This window comes from Hoplias malabaricus, chromosome 18 (genome assembly GCF_029633855.1).
Source record: "Hoplias malabaricus isolate fHopMal1 chromosome 18, fHopMal1.hap1, whole genome shotgun sequence".
NCBI lineage: Eukaryota > Metazoa > Chordata > Actinopteri > Characiformes > Erythrinidae > Hoplias > Hoplias malabaricus.
Genome location: NC_089817.1, coordinates 8097453 through 8114195, shown reverse-complemented (window position 1 = coordinate 8114195; position 16743 = coordinate 8097453). Strand labels below are relative to the sequence as shown.

At 39.7% G+C, this 16743-nt stretch overlaps 1 protein-coding gene across 2 annotated transcripts in view; it reads right to left on the bottom strand.

Annotated features, from left to right (window-relative positions):
- il11ra (interleukin 11 receptor subunit alpha) overlaps nucleotides 1-16511 on the bottom strand; it is a 34078-nt gene extending 17567 nt beyond the window's left edge. Inside the window, exon 1 of one of the 2 annotated variants that reach the window (XM_066650289.1) lies at nucleotides 16392-16511. The gene's annotated coding sequence lies outside the window, so the exon portion shown is untranslated. Of the gene's footprint in view, nucleotides 1-3190; nucleotides 3286-16391 lie in introns of those variants that run through there. The other variant, XM_066650290.1, reaches the window with a different exon arrangement.
- Nucleotides 16512-16743: the final 232 nt, after the last annotated feature.

Sequence of the window (16743 nt, the reverse complement as noted above, 5' to 3'; positions counted from 1 at the left end):
AAACAAAGAATCTAAAACAGATGTACAGCTAACTAAAAAATAAACAGAGCATCCTTTTCTGAGCGCTTCACTTCTGGAAAAGAATTATGAGTCAACTGAACATTTTCGTGCACTACATTGTTCCTAGAAAATCAATTGTATGGTGAATATTTAGCTGTAGATTACTGGTAGCCAATAACAGTTTAAGTACATTTGATAAATGAACAAGGAGGAGACAAAACAGAGCCAATAAAAGGAGTATTTCAATTACATTTATGGAGTATTAATAATATTAAATAAATAAATGAAACAGAGCTTGATATTTGTCAACATTGTGCAATAGAACTTAACACTTTAGGTGGAAGGGCTGAGGCTTTTCTCCTGCAGTGCCATCCACAGTGGCCTTAAAGATCTGTATTTCTCACATAGTACTTCAGAACTATGTTATGACCACACTGATACTGACATTCTGCAGATAAGGTGTACTCTTCTAAATTTACATCAGTGTCCTGCTGTGCTACACACAAAGATCTAGAGGCTCTGAAAGTATTGCTTCATTAAAGGCAAAAAATAACCTGTTTTCTGACTATCAATAAACACAAGTTAGGAACTCAAATTCCACTGTATTTATTTGTTTGACACTTTCATAGAGCTGGTGCTTAGCCTTTAAGCGAATAGGTGTTGACTTATTGAGATTTTCCATATTAACAAATGTGTATTTCTCTGTAACATTTTATTCTTACAATTCTTATTAATAAATATCTGACCTTTTTTTTTTTTACAGCTGTTGTCATGTCAGAACCCACTAAATGGTTTTCATTATATTTTCATTAACAAAGCCCTTTAAACTAAGTTTGGTGGAGACTTCTCACATCAAATATATTAACCACAAGGGGTCAACTCCCCATGGCTATCATTATTAAACTTTTATTACAAAACCTCCATCAAACACTATAAAATACACAACACTGGATCTGATTTCGGCAGCTAAGGATTAGATGGACCTTTACGTTGAGTCAGTGCAAGGCCATGGCTTCCATGTGCTTAATGCAACAGTGCCATTAGAAAGGAGTGGTGAAGGAAAGGCTCTGCTTAGATCAGCATAATATGAACTACTCTACACCACAGAGTGAAACTGTAATCCATCACTGATTTCAGCAGGAATCCTCTGCAGCACAGCTGAGGCGCCATATAATCTCTCACTTTTAAGAGCACTAATGTCCTGAGAGGTGATAACTCCACAGTCTAAGAATCTTGAGGACTGAATAAACAGCATTATAATTTCACTACAGTATACAACAATGTGCAAAATGTCCTCATTGTTAAAAAAAAGTGAATAATTTTAGAAAAGCGATGAAAGCTAAAGAGCCTGATTTGTTTAGTGCATTTAACAGCCAACAGTGACTCTTTGGTCCATTATGATATTTGGAGGTTGTCCAGCTGCTTCATTCTCAAGAGTCTGTCAAATTTAACAGAAAGGTGTGTCCAGCCTCAGAACCCTCAAAACCACATCTCTGTACATGGATATCAGCGTTCAAACCAGCTGCCAAAGCTCAGAACTGAACACCACATTTACCAACATTTTGAAAACTCTGCAGAAAACGAATGTGCCTTCAAAAGTTTCTTTGAGCAATGCCATTAAAAAAACCCCCACAACATTCATTCATTATCTGTAAGCGCTTATCCAGTTCATGGTTGAGTCCAGAGCCTACCCGGAATTATTGGGTACAAGGCTGGAGGGGGCGCCAGTCCTTCACAAGGAGATACACACTCACTCACACCTTTGGACATTTAAGAGTTGCCAATCGTGTTTTTGGACCGTTGGAGCACCAAGAGGAAACCAACACGGACACCGGGAGAACACACCAAACTCGTCACAGATTGTCACCCGGAGCGGGACTCAAACCCCTGATCTCTGGAGTTGTGTGACTTCAACACTACTTTTTGTGCCACCATGCCACCCTAAAAAAAAAATTTTGGTTCCATAAAGAACCTTATTTATTGATGTTGAGAGATGTTGGAGTGTGAAGAAATGTTTAAAGGTTTAAAGAAACTTTAACTTAAAATTTGTTATTACCAAAAATGGTTGTCTATGGAACCTAAATGGTTCTTCTATGGTTTCACTTAAGGAACCCTTTGTAGCACCTTTATTTTTAAGAATCAAGGAGGCTCAATAAATGAAAAAAAATAAAAAAAAAACATCTCACAATATGAAAATAAAGAAACCTAACAGCTATGTACACGCAGTGGTTCAAATGGTCTAGACATTCTTACAATACTCACAATAAACTCTCAAACACATTCAGTAACGTAATTTAAATCACACCACCATGTTGTTATATTGACTAACCCTTTAATGAAGTCACAATTTCAGAGGTGCAATGTTTTATTACCACGCTGACATTAAGCTATTTACCTACTGCCAAGACAAGACCTGTTCAGCTTTAACGTTTAAAACTTCACATGTACTGAAGACGTGATGTTCAATGTTTAATTACTGTTTTTGATATTCCTGCTTGCATGCAGAAACACTTCAGTCCTCCACAAAGGAAGTTTGCATTTCAAATCCCGACATTCCACAGTGGACGCACCTGCAGCTCTGCGACTCCAGCTCAAGCAGGTTTCTGCTTGAATGCCAAACCCCACCAATTTGGAACATACCAGCTTTTCTCTAAACCACAAATATGAACACTTAACACCTTTTCTTTTGTTTTACCTCAACTGGTACAGTTGTATGCAAACCTGGACACCCATGCTCAGACTACATTTTAGTAATGATCTAAGAGAAGAACTCACAACCTCTACAGAAAATACAAGTTCATGTTTAATGCACTGAGCTCGGACCTGAAGCAAGTCCTCCAACTCCAACGTTAATTTTAATGGAGAATTACTGTTAATTTGTGCAGCTCAACATAAAACGTCCTTTGTACAAGTTTGGGAATATTTTATAAATGGTTCCAATCTGTGAAACTGATCAAACAAACAGAATTATTTTTAAGTATAACTAAAACAATCCCATATTTTTTTATTTAATTTATTCATATTTTATTAATCAAGGGAATGTATTCTATTACTTTTTATTTACAAAATCAGCCAAACCAGGAATAGCTTTTCCACATGACCTTTTTTTACCACAGTTGCACAGAACAGAAAGATCTAGGAATACTGTTCAAAGGTCAAATTTAATAGACGCAACAGGAACATCTCCCACCTGTTAAGCTTTCCGGTAGGCACAAAAAGCAGCTGGAGAAGACAAACACGGCTCTGCTAATCCTCTGTACAAACTAGACCTGATCAGCAGCTCCATTAGCTAGCCTCTAACATTCAGTCCATGGGAGGACTCGAGTTTTAAGAGTTGTGTAAGCGTTATTTGTATTCAGGGCTCCAGTGTGGTTTCACAAACACACGAAGGTGCTGAAAAGTGCTTCTGGCACAGTAAGTGGGAGCTGACACAAATCACCATCAGCCATTAGGTCAAGCGCTACTGCGGTCACACAGCCCGTTATTACATTCTGTTTGTAGGGAAATCTTAATTGAACCAATGTGAAAAGTCTGTGCAGTGAAGAGCGAAACATGTCCGCCAATGGCAAAGGCTTATATTAAATAATTCATTTAAATCATATGTGTAAACATTAGGAATTTAATGAACGGTCATTTTGAAAAATGAACACAGATACTTTCATTATATAATACAATGGGACAAAGTATGTCTAGGCAGATTCTGAGAGGGTGCCAGAGAGTGTAACAATGTCTGGAAGTCTTCGCAAACCAAGTCTGAATTCTGACAAAAAATAACCCAAAGCAAACAAAAACACAACTAGTTTTGGAAGGAAAAAAAAATAAGAACCCTAACTCTGTCTCTGTTCTCACAGCTCATGAGAGCTCTAGCTTCTAGTCATTTTCACACTCAGAGACCTGAGTTGAAGCAGTTCCATAACTTCCACTATACTCACTTTCTACCCACTGTCTTTGTCTTGATAACTCTCAGGATATTGCTACGCACACGTGGTGTTACATTATTATCCAATAATGGAGGAATGGAACCTTTCTAGTGATCTACATTGGCAGTTTTACTGCATTACAAGTTCCTGATTGTAGACACTGACATTCATGAACAGTTACAAATGAAGTTTTGAAAACAGAAAGTTTTAAATACATGCTACTAACTTCCTGTTAAAAATATATGAAAAAAATTGAGTAGGAGTCTCCCAAACACACATCTGAGTTCTCATATTTGAATATGCCAAAAGAACACAGATATCTATCACTTATGCTAACCAGATGTGGGACCTGCATATGAATAGTGAAATGAAAATATATGTCCGCGAAGGACGGATGAGTGTCAAGCACTATGGTATCAGATTTTGGAATGCATGCACGTGGATAAGTTTACCACACATTCTGACTCATCCCAAAGCCCACAAGCTCAGTGGCTATTCTCCAGAAATAGACTGCAGGGTCGTCCAACAAAATCAGAGTAATATCCCGACACTGAACAGAGGGTATTTCAGTAAACCATCGTTCACTTTGAGCGCACGGCTGTACACGAAGGTTTGTAGCCCTGCATTATAGCCAAATTCTGTCTTCATATATATAAATATATACATATATGTAGATTATATATATATATATATATAAAGGCAATGTAGAAGTGTTTTGCAAAAAAAAAAAATGCTGGTCATAGCACTGCTTTTATAGCAAAAGTATTTGCATGGAATTCTGTCAGGGTTTCTTCACAGTTAGACTTTAACCTTTCTAACAGCAGCTCAGCTAATACTAACCACAGCAATCTATAAATGCCATGTATTACAATGGAAGAAAGAAAAAGGAGAGAGAGAGAATCAGAAAGAATGAGAAAGGGAGGAGCAAGACAAAGAGAGAGAATGTAAAATATAGGACCTGGGGCCTTGGGGGGGTTGGGTCAGGCCTTAGAGTAGGACAAACAGCTCAGAGAAGGCTGAGGAATGCAGAGTCTCTGCCAGATTTCTGAGACTCCATTAAACTCCAGACTCTGCGTGGATGGCTCTAGAAAGTTTAGTAGCCCACACGTTCCTATCTGGTTCAGGACAACAAAAGGCTGTGTCATTATGGTTTACTGATATAAGGTCACTGTGGCCACCACCCACTGCTAGGATATGCACTGTTAGCTTTTGGCTCCTGCTTGTTAGTGTTTGTTTAGGAAGAAATGAAAATGTCAGGCTCAGTTAAAAAGGACAAGTGTCTTGGTGGCTATGCAGGACCTGCAGGAGGAGACCTGGTGGAGATAAAGACTTCAAAACTATGGTGATTAATGATCTAAAATTCCATTTCTTCATGCACACACAGTCAACAGGAGTGAGCACTCTGTAAGTCACAGTTTAAGCTCACAGCAGGATTTTTCATTCTTAGTAGTCGTGGTGTAACGTTTAGTTTTCATGACAGCTTTTCACATCTCAAGAAACTGAATATTGACAATTCTTCAGCTTAAAGGAGTAAAGGGTCACTCAAACAATAACAATGACAAAGTCACAGCTTTTATAGTGAATGCACTCTGTGCAGACGCGGTTATCTGTAACTTCTGTTAAGAAAGTTAAACAGTGACACTTACACAAGCTCTGCAGAGTTGATCAAAATGTTACGGCAGTGCAGTGGGTGGATTTACGCTCTATTCGGATGGGATTAGTTTTACCTATGGACATGGTGTAAAGTAATTATTCCTGGAGTAGTTTTAATCCTGTCTGTTTTTCCAGTTTGTATGCTCCTGTTTCAGGAACGATTCCTGAGTCTTTTATCTACTGTAAAACAAGCAGTAAAAAATAACCCATGGTTAGAGTAATCCCATGGGAATGGACTTGTAGAGGAATAACCCAAGGAAAAAGCAATTTTTCACGTTTTCAAATTTTCTGATTAGCTCAGCCGCTAAACCAAGCACCACAAAACAACCTAATTGATCAATCTGGAGATAAACCTTTGATAGCTATAGGTAGGTTTTGTGCTCAATGGTAGCATGCATATGTGATCCCAACTCATTCATTTACCACTAAAAAGTTTATATCTGTTATAATAACTGTGTGAAATATTATTCTATTTTTTCCTGCCCATTGTCTGTTTTGAAGGACTAGAAGTTAAGGTCACTGTGAACTGAATATTTTTGGAAGGAGGGTTGTTCCCAAAACAGTTGTGACAGTCTAAAAACAGTAGCTCTGCTGTGTATGAGCCACACTTTTTTGCGACAGCAATACATAAATAGAGTAGTCACTCCCATCTTCATTATATCTCCAAGATTTCTTATGCAACCATAATCATTACTGACATCCTTTGGTAAAACGGCATTACCTTAGCTCTCCATGAAAACTTTCTGCCCCAATAGGGCTTCAGATTGTTTTCAAAACTTCTCCTTCTCATGGAAATTGAAAATGCGCTAATTATACTGAATATCTAAATATACTTTTGAAAGTTCCTTTTTTCCCCAAATGATAAACTTCCAAATGTTCTTATTGTCTAAATTCAAGTGAAACAGCAAAGAAATAGCATTTTCAACAGCAAACGTATTTGTTTTATTATATAAATAACATCTGCTTTTTTTTTATTAATACATTAAGGTTGTTAATCTAGACATGTTCGTCCCTGCCTGGGGTTGCCATTGGTTTGCAGAGTCACTTATTAGCACCCTTTCAATGCCAGGCAAGTCTAAGCACAGTCGCCCATGACTCATGTACGAACACTCAATGAGATCCTTTTTTACAAGGGAAAATGTGTGGAGGGACTCTGAAAATAGACAGCATCCCTAATTTGGCACATTCCTCTGCGTACAATGCAACCCAGTGGAAAAAGAAGCGCTTGACACTCTTAGCGGAACACCCAACACACTGCTTGCAGTAAAACAAAACATGTTGTGTGTCTTGGTTCTTGTGTGTCTTGGTTCTTGTGTGTCAATCCCATACCAATTCACACATACTAAACAGAACTGCTGGACAAACAAATCAAAGCGGATGGCATTTGCACCTGCGTTATTAGCTTGCAAAAGGTCAGAAGTTGGAGGTAATGAAATGACAAGCCCGATGATGGAAGCTGATTTACCCTGACCTCAGCCTGCTAAATGAGCCGCACAGATAGGAAAGTATAATGTTCCTGAACTGTAACGCTTCAGATAGCAGCGTGTTAAATATCTGGTGTATCTCCATCAACTCTGGAAACAATATATGCCAGATTATGTATAATATACAGATCTAAACTCTAAGTGGATGTTTTGTAAGGAAGAGACTTAGCACAGCTTTAATTAAAACTAAATCCCTTCACTTAGACATTCCTTACAGCCCAAAACTGGAATCCCTGTAACTACAGCCTCTACAAAAACAGGGAATATGCGTATGTTTATAATGCCCTCTGGGATAGCTTAAGCGGTGTTCTAGGTTCCTGATTAGGGCTCTGAAATCTATGACCTGTCCATGTGTGTTTATTGGTTTCAGAACGCAGGATCTATCTCTGTAATTACTGTTGCATGATTTTGTACCACTGTGTGGGCTTAAAAAAGCTAAGTGAATAAAAGCTCTATAAATGCCATCTTTGGGATTAACCTTAGCATTAATTATGATAAGCAATTCAAGATTTTACTTCTTAAATTAGCTCTCTTTTCATTCCTTAAAAGTCTCCCAACACAGGGCAGTCCTGTTCAAGGAGTCTTTCAAAATCCACTGAAAAAATGACTAGATCTCCTCCTTAGGCCCTTGTAGGAACTAGATGAAAACAAGATGCTGGTTTCCCAGAGTCCCCTGCAGCGTAGGGCCACCGAAGGTCTTTGTAGGGAAAAAGAGAAAGTCGTTGAACGCATCTTCACACAGAGAGATTTAGAGCGATTCAAAGAAAATAAAGGAGTAAGTAATCTTCCCCGTTGTTTGGATAGGCAAAGCTCGCTAAACAATCCAGGATGTGGAGACAAGGGGGGGAGCTATAGCCAGCATTCTCTCCTTGTAACTCAAACAAAGACCACCCAGCACTGTACAGATAACGGTGTGGCTTGCACCTGATTGACTTGCAATGCCTGCAGAAATTACACCCAAGTACACACCACTGTTTTGGTTTGCAGAGGAGCTAAAGCTCATCTTTCCAGGTATAAGAAAGGAATCCCGTTTTTGGAAAAACCAGATGAAGAAGAACAGATTTTTTTGCTGTTGTTTATAGATTACACTTTATCCACATATTAATACTTGATATGGTAAAGCCTATAATTAAAGTTTGCAAGACTTGGCAAGAGTTAGTAGTTAGCAGAAGAAAGACTGGAATTCTGTTGTCATGGCAGCAAGGTCTAAAGCAAAATTATATGGCGTACATTACTAACTTGCCTTAGGCAAGAGTTAAACAGCCGACATTTTAGCCAAAGTGAAAGAGAAAAGACAGCTGAAGGTTTTGTGGATTCAAGAACTCCTGCTCCTCTCAGATTGCATTTTGCATATAGCATGCATGATTAATAACACATGTGGAGTGCTGTGGTTGGGCTACAGCAGGGGGAAACTTGGCAAGAGTGGCAACTAAATCATAAACCAAGGCCAATTTACTGAATGTATGACAGCTGTGTGTAACTTAGGCTAACTGGTCCGCCAACACAAAAAAGATATGGTCACCACTATCCCAAGGTTGTTGAGTTAACATATCAGAGACAGCATACCCTTCACGCAGCTCCGCCACCAGAACTGTCCCTGAGGAAGTGCAGAATTAAATATAGCTCGAGCAACAACACCGCTGAGCAAATAAACAAGTGTGCGAATGGAAGGCTGGTTAAAGTGGCACAATCAAAGCCTCTGTCCAATACCCCTGCAATATGAGCATGCCCTAGTGATCAGCTAAGTCTGGCTGAAAATAGAGTATGGCCTTGGCTCTCCTGAATGCAGTATTTATACAATCTGACAAACTCAGACAAAAGGCTGCATTAGAACATCTGCCATGTGCGTCAAACCATCTGCTGTATTCACTGGGACAAAGGTTCTGGATTTCTGGTCAATGGACTTGAAGCACTCATTCATTCTTAGGTTGCAGCTGAAACAAAAGAGGAATTGCCAATGTTTCAGGGCTTACTCTGAGCATAGACATCAGTCTGGACATGATACGGGCTGGTCATGCAAGGGATAAAGCCGTGAAGCAGTCCTCTATACTCAAGCTATCACAGCTTCTCATCCAGAGACCTTGGAATTTCCTTCAGGCACTGGCCAGGACAAGATGGCTACCAGATGCCAGCTATTCACTAAGTTTTGGCTGCTTTCCCAGGATAGTTGCAGCCTCAGCCAGTTGTGCGAGAAGGTAGACTGTGCTCAAACACTTAAGTTCTCTTTACTCATCACAGGATTAAACAAGAAGAGAAGAAAAAGTGTCTCAGACTGATTGACTTCCTTGTTCCATGCTTGAAGACTTGGACGGGACACTTGATTACAAACTTGTAAGGCATAAACTTGCAGCTGGAAGGCAGCAGAGCCTTTCATGGAAACGCAATCGTTCGGCGCTAGCTGATCCATCAGGAGCAGCGGTGATTTACATCAAGCTGGAGGCCAAAGTGAGTCACAATTTCACCAAATTTGGAACCCTTTTTTGACCCAGCAGTATCAGCAACTGTTGGATCTACAAGAATCACTGAAAATCTACCTGCAGCTGGGCCTCACTGACAGTGACAGCTCTAGCCAGCTCCAGTAGACACCAGGCTCAGCAGCTTGGCATTTTACATGGCGCCATTTTACTGCCGTGCGTAATTACAGAGGCAGTCAATGGTAACGCTCACTCCGACATGCTACCACATCATGAAGAGTGCGAAAGTCGACAACACAAACATGTCGTCCAAACTTGACCGATTCAAATCAATGTCAGACTTGACTAGGCCATCTGGCAAAGATCAGATTGTTGAAGTTTAGCTGAAAATCCTTTTGCCTTTGTAATGTATTTGGCACAAGTAATATGGAGCATGCTCTGCTGGCTCATTCACTTTTGGCTCTGGACCAAATGAGTCATCAGGAGAAAAAGGCTCAGGAATGAATTGCGAGAAGCTCAGAATAGGACGTAACATCCTCATCTATCTCTGGCAGACAAACAAGAATAATCACTGACATTCCTGAAAGCACTCTGAAAGAGCGAACTGTGGTCGCGATGCTCCGTCTACCATTCTAGACTTCCGCGCTGAATATTCCAGCCATATTCCAAAGTCAGAAATGAGACACAGTCTTTTCAGTGGGTAGTACTCTCATGTGAAAGCTTACAGGTGCCTGGAGCTCTTTTGTATATGATTCCCATAACAGAGGGGCGCTTACTCCAGAAGATAAAGCACTCTGCCCCCATGACTCATAGGTGCTGGGAAAAGCCGGAGTATTCTATTACCACTGTTCCAACATGCACGGCTCATGAAAAGCTTCAGCGTCAGAAATGTCTGGAGCGCGCAGCTCTGAACCTTCTGCAAACAGAGCTGAGCTTTAGTACTAGCCCAGTCTACATGAGGTTTATGCTAGGCACACCTTGGTGTGCTCTGTCCCTAAAGGGATTATGGCCACTCGTGACTCCTTCTGGTGCTCTTGCGGGAGAGAGAGAGAGAGAGAGAGATCTGTTAGAGATAAAAGGCTTTGGGTTGATCAAAGGAGAAGCCAAAGAAGGCCTCAGACAAGGCTGAAAATATCTACCTGTCTACACTTACAAACAGCTCTCAAGAAGTCTTAAATGCTGTGTAATTTAAAGGGATATGGTTCATCTTTTTGAGGTTAAGGATTCAAGTCAGCCTGACTTCCGACGTCTGACGCGGGCGATGCAGTCAAAGTAGGGGACTCTGATTTCAATTTAGAGTGTAGGCTAATATTAGGCTATCGTTTTGGAATCAGGATATTATTACTGAGTGTGTTAGCATGCACTTAATAATCCGTCCTTAGTTAGATTTCTGAGGCTATCTGAGTATCAACAACATACTGCAATTTCTGAGGTCTAGAAATGAGATTAAGAAATCTGTTTAAGAGAGCCTGGTTTTAGGTCAGTAATCTGATTTCTCTGTGCATGTATACCCATACTGTGACTTTCAGATTTCTTGGTTTATCCAGGCACGGAAATGTAACCAGATTAACTATCATGCTAACTTTAGCCAGATTAGCAAACTTTTAATCATTATACATCAATTCTGATAATAAGTGGTTTTCTGTCAGTTGTTTTGTGGTTATAATGCCTAGAGTGCCACCAAAATAAAATTATATGCTTGTAATAACACGGTCCAGTGTATATTTTGAGCGATATATGGGTTTTATCTTGTAGTCAACAAACGTTTATTCAATCACACATTCTCCAGGCTCAACACTGAGGTAGTGTGTAATTGTGTTCATCAGTTGACGCCTCGAGAGCCGTCCGTGATTGATGTAAATATATCTCGGCTCAGAAGGTTTGTGTGTGTGTGTGCGTGCGCGTGTGTGTGTGTGTGTGACTTGATTTTACGACAATGCTGAAAAGATGAATACTCAACAACAGGTAGTGGGAGCTCAGGAGACAAAAATAGCCACTTCTTACATAGTATTCCTCTAAGTACCATTCCCTACAACCAGTCATCACTTGTGTCTGTCTGTCTTTGTCTGTCCGTAATTGATGATCGTTTTAAAAAGATCTCAGTAGCAGTGCAGAGAAAGCTGTGAGAAGGGCAGCACTGTGTAAAATCAGAAATCACATGGAAAAAAAATCCACATTTGCAGGTAAAAGCAGGTGGTTTAGATCACATTCTTCTGTGATATTACTGGCCGTGGCTAACAGACATCAGATTATTTCCAGACTCATAACTCCCATTTTTTCCACCATTATCTGATTTCCCAATGCATGTAAATGCATCGATCAGATTACTAAGTGCATGTAAACACACTCATTGATAATTAGGACAAGAAAATCGTAAACAAGCAACCCAGAATACACATTTCAACAAGCAGGTTAGAGAAAGAAGCCGCCAAAACCTATTCTGGATTTTAACACCATCTAGTTATACTACTTCACTCAAAATGAATGCTTTTCAAGTAAGGCATACAGGCATACCATAGGATGTAGCATTCTAATTACGCTGCACCTTAAGGCCAAGTTCGGCCAAAGATTTGGACTGAAGAACAACATCATTATAAGACTGGCTGCAATTAGGCCTACAATCAAGAAAGAAAACAGCGGAAGCACTTACAAGTGGGACATACCTGGGACTGGACTTTCAATTTCAAGCAATTAAAATCATGAGAGGATACCTTGCCAGGGTTTTGTGAGGCCAAGTTACTCATACAGACTTACTGCACCGCTGACCACTGTGTAGTCTATCAGCCCTTACAAAGCCACATGACTGTGATCCTTCAGTCGTTTTCTACTGTGGGCAGAGAAGAGCCAGATGAGAAGAAAAAAAAAACCTCACCAGGGCAATCTGGCTTATAGCTGCTAAATATAAAATTAGCAGCACTGGACAGATGTTTAGATTTGACTGATATGTGTCTGCCGTACTCCATAAGGTTTTGGTGATATTGGATAACTATGCTAAATACACTCCATTTTATTTCATTTAGAAATCTTCTATCTCCCTTTAATGTTAATCCAGTTAGATGTAGTTCAAATTTATTCATACAGAAATGTTCATATATTGTAGTTATCGGTTTTATGAAATTAAAACATACACGAACATACTCGAAGATTAAATATACCACATGGTATTTGCTGTTCACTAACTGCAGTGGGGAATATACTGGCAGGGATTAGACGTACATTATGTGGTGAAACTGACCATCCTCTGTTTAAGCCATTTTATAACACTACACGACCCAATTTATTTTTTTGTGAGAGACAGAAATTTATGCAGTACGTCTGTCCTTTTATTCGCCTTTTCCCTCTATTTTTTCAGCATCTGAAATATGACATTATCACATTACCAAGTTTGAAGCATGATTTTCTCAGATGATAGTATGCGTATCCAAAAATACTAATGCTGCAATTATATTGTGACTGACTCCAAACCAACTCTCAAACGTATTTGCTTAGCCACATTTCTGTGTGCACGATGTGTGTTCTTGTGAGAGCATGAAAAAAGACCTGCGGATCTGATACGGCACATGAAGGTAAACACAAACACAAGTGCTGGACCCGAGTGTGGTTGGGTCATTAATTAAGCTGATACTGTTATAGCAAATCACTCCTTGAATGCAGCTTGACATTGCCATGCCCTGATAACTCACCATGCAAGTGGACATCAAAGAGCTCAAGTGGAAGCCCCCAATTTTGCCTAATTACCTTCGCTCCCATCTGCAAAGCTTTCCAGTCCCTGACACTAAACTCATAAACAACCCCCTAACGAAGCTGCACTCAGAGTGACTCACTGTTGTCTCCATTCTAGTTATCATTATTTTTTTTCGTAGGAAGCAAAACCACTTCGGAGAACACTTTGCATAAGTAATAAGTAATGAGTGGTGAAGCCACGTGAACTTTATCACACTTCATGAACACTGTAAAGCTGCTGGCCCTCGTAATTATGCCGTAATTATGAATTTCTTGAGCAACACTAGTGCAGTAGATCCCATCTTGGGCCTCACACAATTTTAATCTCAGAGGTGCTCAGAACACAGCATGGCGTTGACTTGGCAGCAGAATCCGCACATTCCCCTAAACGAAGTCTTTTTCTCCCGACAGAGCACAGTTGAGTTTAATTTAAAACTGATTACAGCCACTCCAAAAAGTGCACTGAAACATGAGCTAGAACTGAATGTGTTCAGTGCATGAGAAATTGAACTTGGCAAGTCAGTTAACTGACAAGGATTCTGTTCTTGAGAGGAGGCTTGGGATGAGAGCCAGAGGCTCAGACAGAACAAACCACTAGCTAAGTTCCATCTTGCGGCAAATTAATTGGCAGGTATGTTTCGCTCTTATTCAAAGTTTTCCAAAAACCCAAAAGCCTTGTGTTTGCATTTTTTTACTGGCTTATGGACCATGTGTCTTCCACTTTAGAGCTGAGGAATGCACATCTGGATAAATGTTCCCCCCATGTATATATTTTCCACTGACAGCCCTCTTCTCCACAAGAACATTTCTCAGTTGCGCTCAGAAAAGCAAAAACAATATGAAAAATGGGCAATATCTACAAACAAACTGTAAGGCCCCCACACCCCCCCCCAAACTAGCAAACAAAACATGCTGAGGCAGGATATGTGGGCAATATAACTTCAATACAAACTTTGTGTTCTTAAATCCAAAAGCTCTACAAGTGATTATAAGAATAAAGCCTATTTCTACTGAGGCCTGAATGCTTAAAAACAATCCAACTCTTATGTAAATAGCTCGCTCAGAGGTGCTGTAACAATAGTCTGGCTGTTGGCACAGAACCCCTATGCAGGTAAAGCTGAGAAAAATAATGCAGGGGAGACGTAAACAAACCAGCCATGAGGGCACAGCTCTGATATCAGTCCACGTTTAGACCACACAGCTCCCAGCTGGATTACTGCTCTGTTTCAGTGCATCTAGTGGAGGTGAGCAACAACATATCATTATCAGCTTATACAGCTGTGATTTTACTCAGCTTTATCTTATATTTTGTAGACTAACGTACTGTGTGCTAGAGATGTTCTGTTTGATTTGCCATCATTTTAAGTGCACTAAAGCTATTAAAAGATAAATAATACACTGTAATTTTTAATATATACACTCTTAAAGATTCTCTGAGCAATGCCATAGAAGTTCCATAAAGAACCACGTCTGTTTAAGAGATTTGAGAGTGTGAAGAACCTTTTAAAAGTTTAAAAGTCCCTCACTCAACCTTCTAACAACTCAAGTTCTTTAGCCATTTAAACTCGTCAGCTAATAAGTGTTATTTAGGAAAACAAATCTGGTTTTTAATGGCATCGCTCACATAGCGTTTTGTAGCATCTTTGTTTTTAAGAATGTTCTTAAGAAGTTTTTGTGAACCAAAACTTCAAATCAGATTTTTAAAATTTGAATATTTGTAATTATGTTTTTTTCTGAATTTCATAAATATCAATATTATATTTTACCATTTAACACTCTCTGTCACTATCGAAGAATATTCTGCTCAGTTCATCACTCTTATAACTTCTAGTATTTCCTCTATTGAAGCTACAAAGTAATAAACGTAAAATAGAGTACGATAAAATATATTATTCTGCCACAATATTCAAATAAAACATTATTCTCCATTATATTAAAAGACACGTCAATCCCATTTCAATCTGTTCTTAAATGCTCAACACCCCCAGAGTATTATTTGGGTTCTGGATCACTCTCAGCGCTGCAGTGACACTGAAATGACATGTGAGTGTGTTTTGCGCTTCATGGATTAGACACAGCAGCGCTGCTTGAGTTTTCAAATACTGTGCCCACTCACTAGCCACATCTGACATGTTGGTCCACCTTGTGGATTTAATGTAACAGACACTAGCTCGTCTGTTGCTGCAGTTTGTGTTGGTTGTCCTCTAGCCCTTCATTAGAGTCCACGGACCACTGAATACAGGACACTGCTGGATGGGTATTTTTGGCTGGTTGACTATTTTCTGAGGGGTTTAAAAACTCCACATGCACTGTGTCTGATCCACACACACCAGAACAGCCACCACCACGTTATTGTCACTGCAGCTCTGAGACTGACCCACCAAACAAATCATCCCTGCTCTGTGGTGGTCTTTGGGAGAGTCCTGAACATTGAAGAACAGTATAGGAGGGGGTTACCAAAGTTTGCAGAGCAACAGATGGAACACAGTATGTAATTGTTGAACAAGATGTAGCCAGTGGTGTTGTTAAATGGGCAATGAGCGCACAATATTAGTGTGTAATTCAGAGAGAGAGAAAGAAATAGATAAATATATAATTGAGAATGAAAAAAATGAGAAAAAAAACACCATTAAATCATTTCACATTCCTTATCCCTAACCATTTGACACACAATCTGATAACTAGAGTTAATCCAGTGTGCACACATTCACATATGTACACAGGCAATATTACAATATATGTTCAATTACTGGAAAAAAAGATATTAATGTTAATAAATGTCCCTTCAGTCCTGGGATTGTCTGCAGCTTCCCTTCAGTTTAAACCTTTGAAGTGAGCCGTTAAACTGAGGCGCTGACTTAACCGTTGAATGACGGTTAATGATTATTTTCTTCTTCATTTGTAACAGAAAGGTCGCCTGAAGCTAATACAAAACAGACATTGTAAAGACGAAAGGAGTGAGGGGGAAACGACATTATAAGAGTCGTAAAGAAACAGCGTATTAACTTTTCGACGATATAAGAGCACCGTCGTCTTCCACAGGGAGAGAGTTTCCCTGAGGGAACGAGCCGAGCGTGTTGCCGCTCCTGGGGAACTTTTCCTCCTCACTTTAACCACCTCCTGTGCTCTCACCAGTCTCTCTGTATCTTTAAAGCTTACGTGTAACTATCTCTATCAGCGTTAATGTAAAAGCTTACCTTAGTTCTCTTCTGATGTTATACAGGCATTTTGACGCGGTTGCCCTCCATAGTTTTAGCTGGCACAAGTTTGTATCCTCGTAGTAACAGTTCGGGTTTAAGGACACAAGCAGCCACCGCCTTCCTGACATTTCATTGGTCAAACCGCCTGTCAATCAACGAGAGTCGTCCCACACGTTTCCTGTTCATTTATTTACTGTGTGTGCAGGGGCCCAGAAGCCCGTGAGCACAAAATATCTCATGAGATAGCTGTATATTTATGTATTTCACATATTTTAACCAGTTCTTTCAAACATATACCACTTATCTAAATTCCAAAAATACAGTATAACAACGTGTAACATGATTTTAG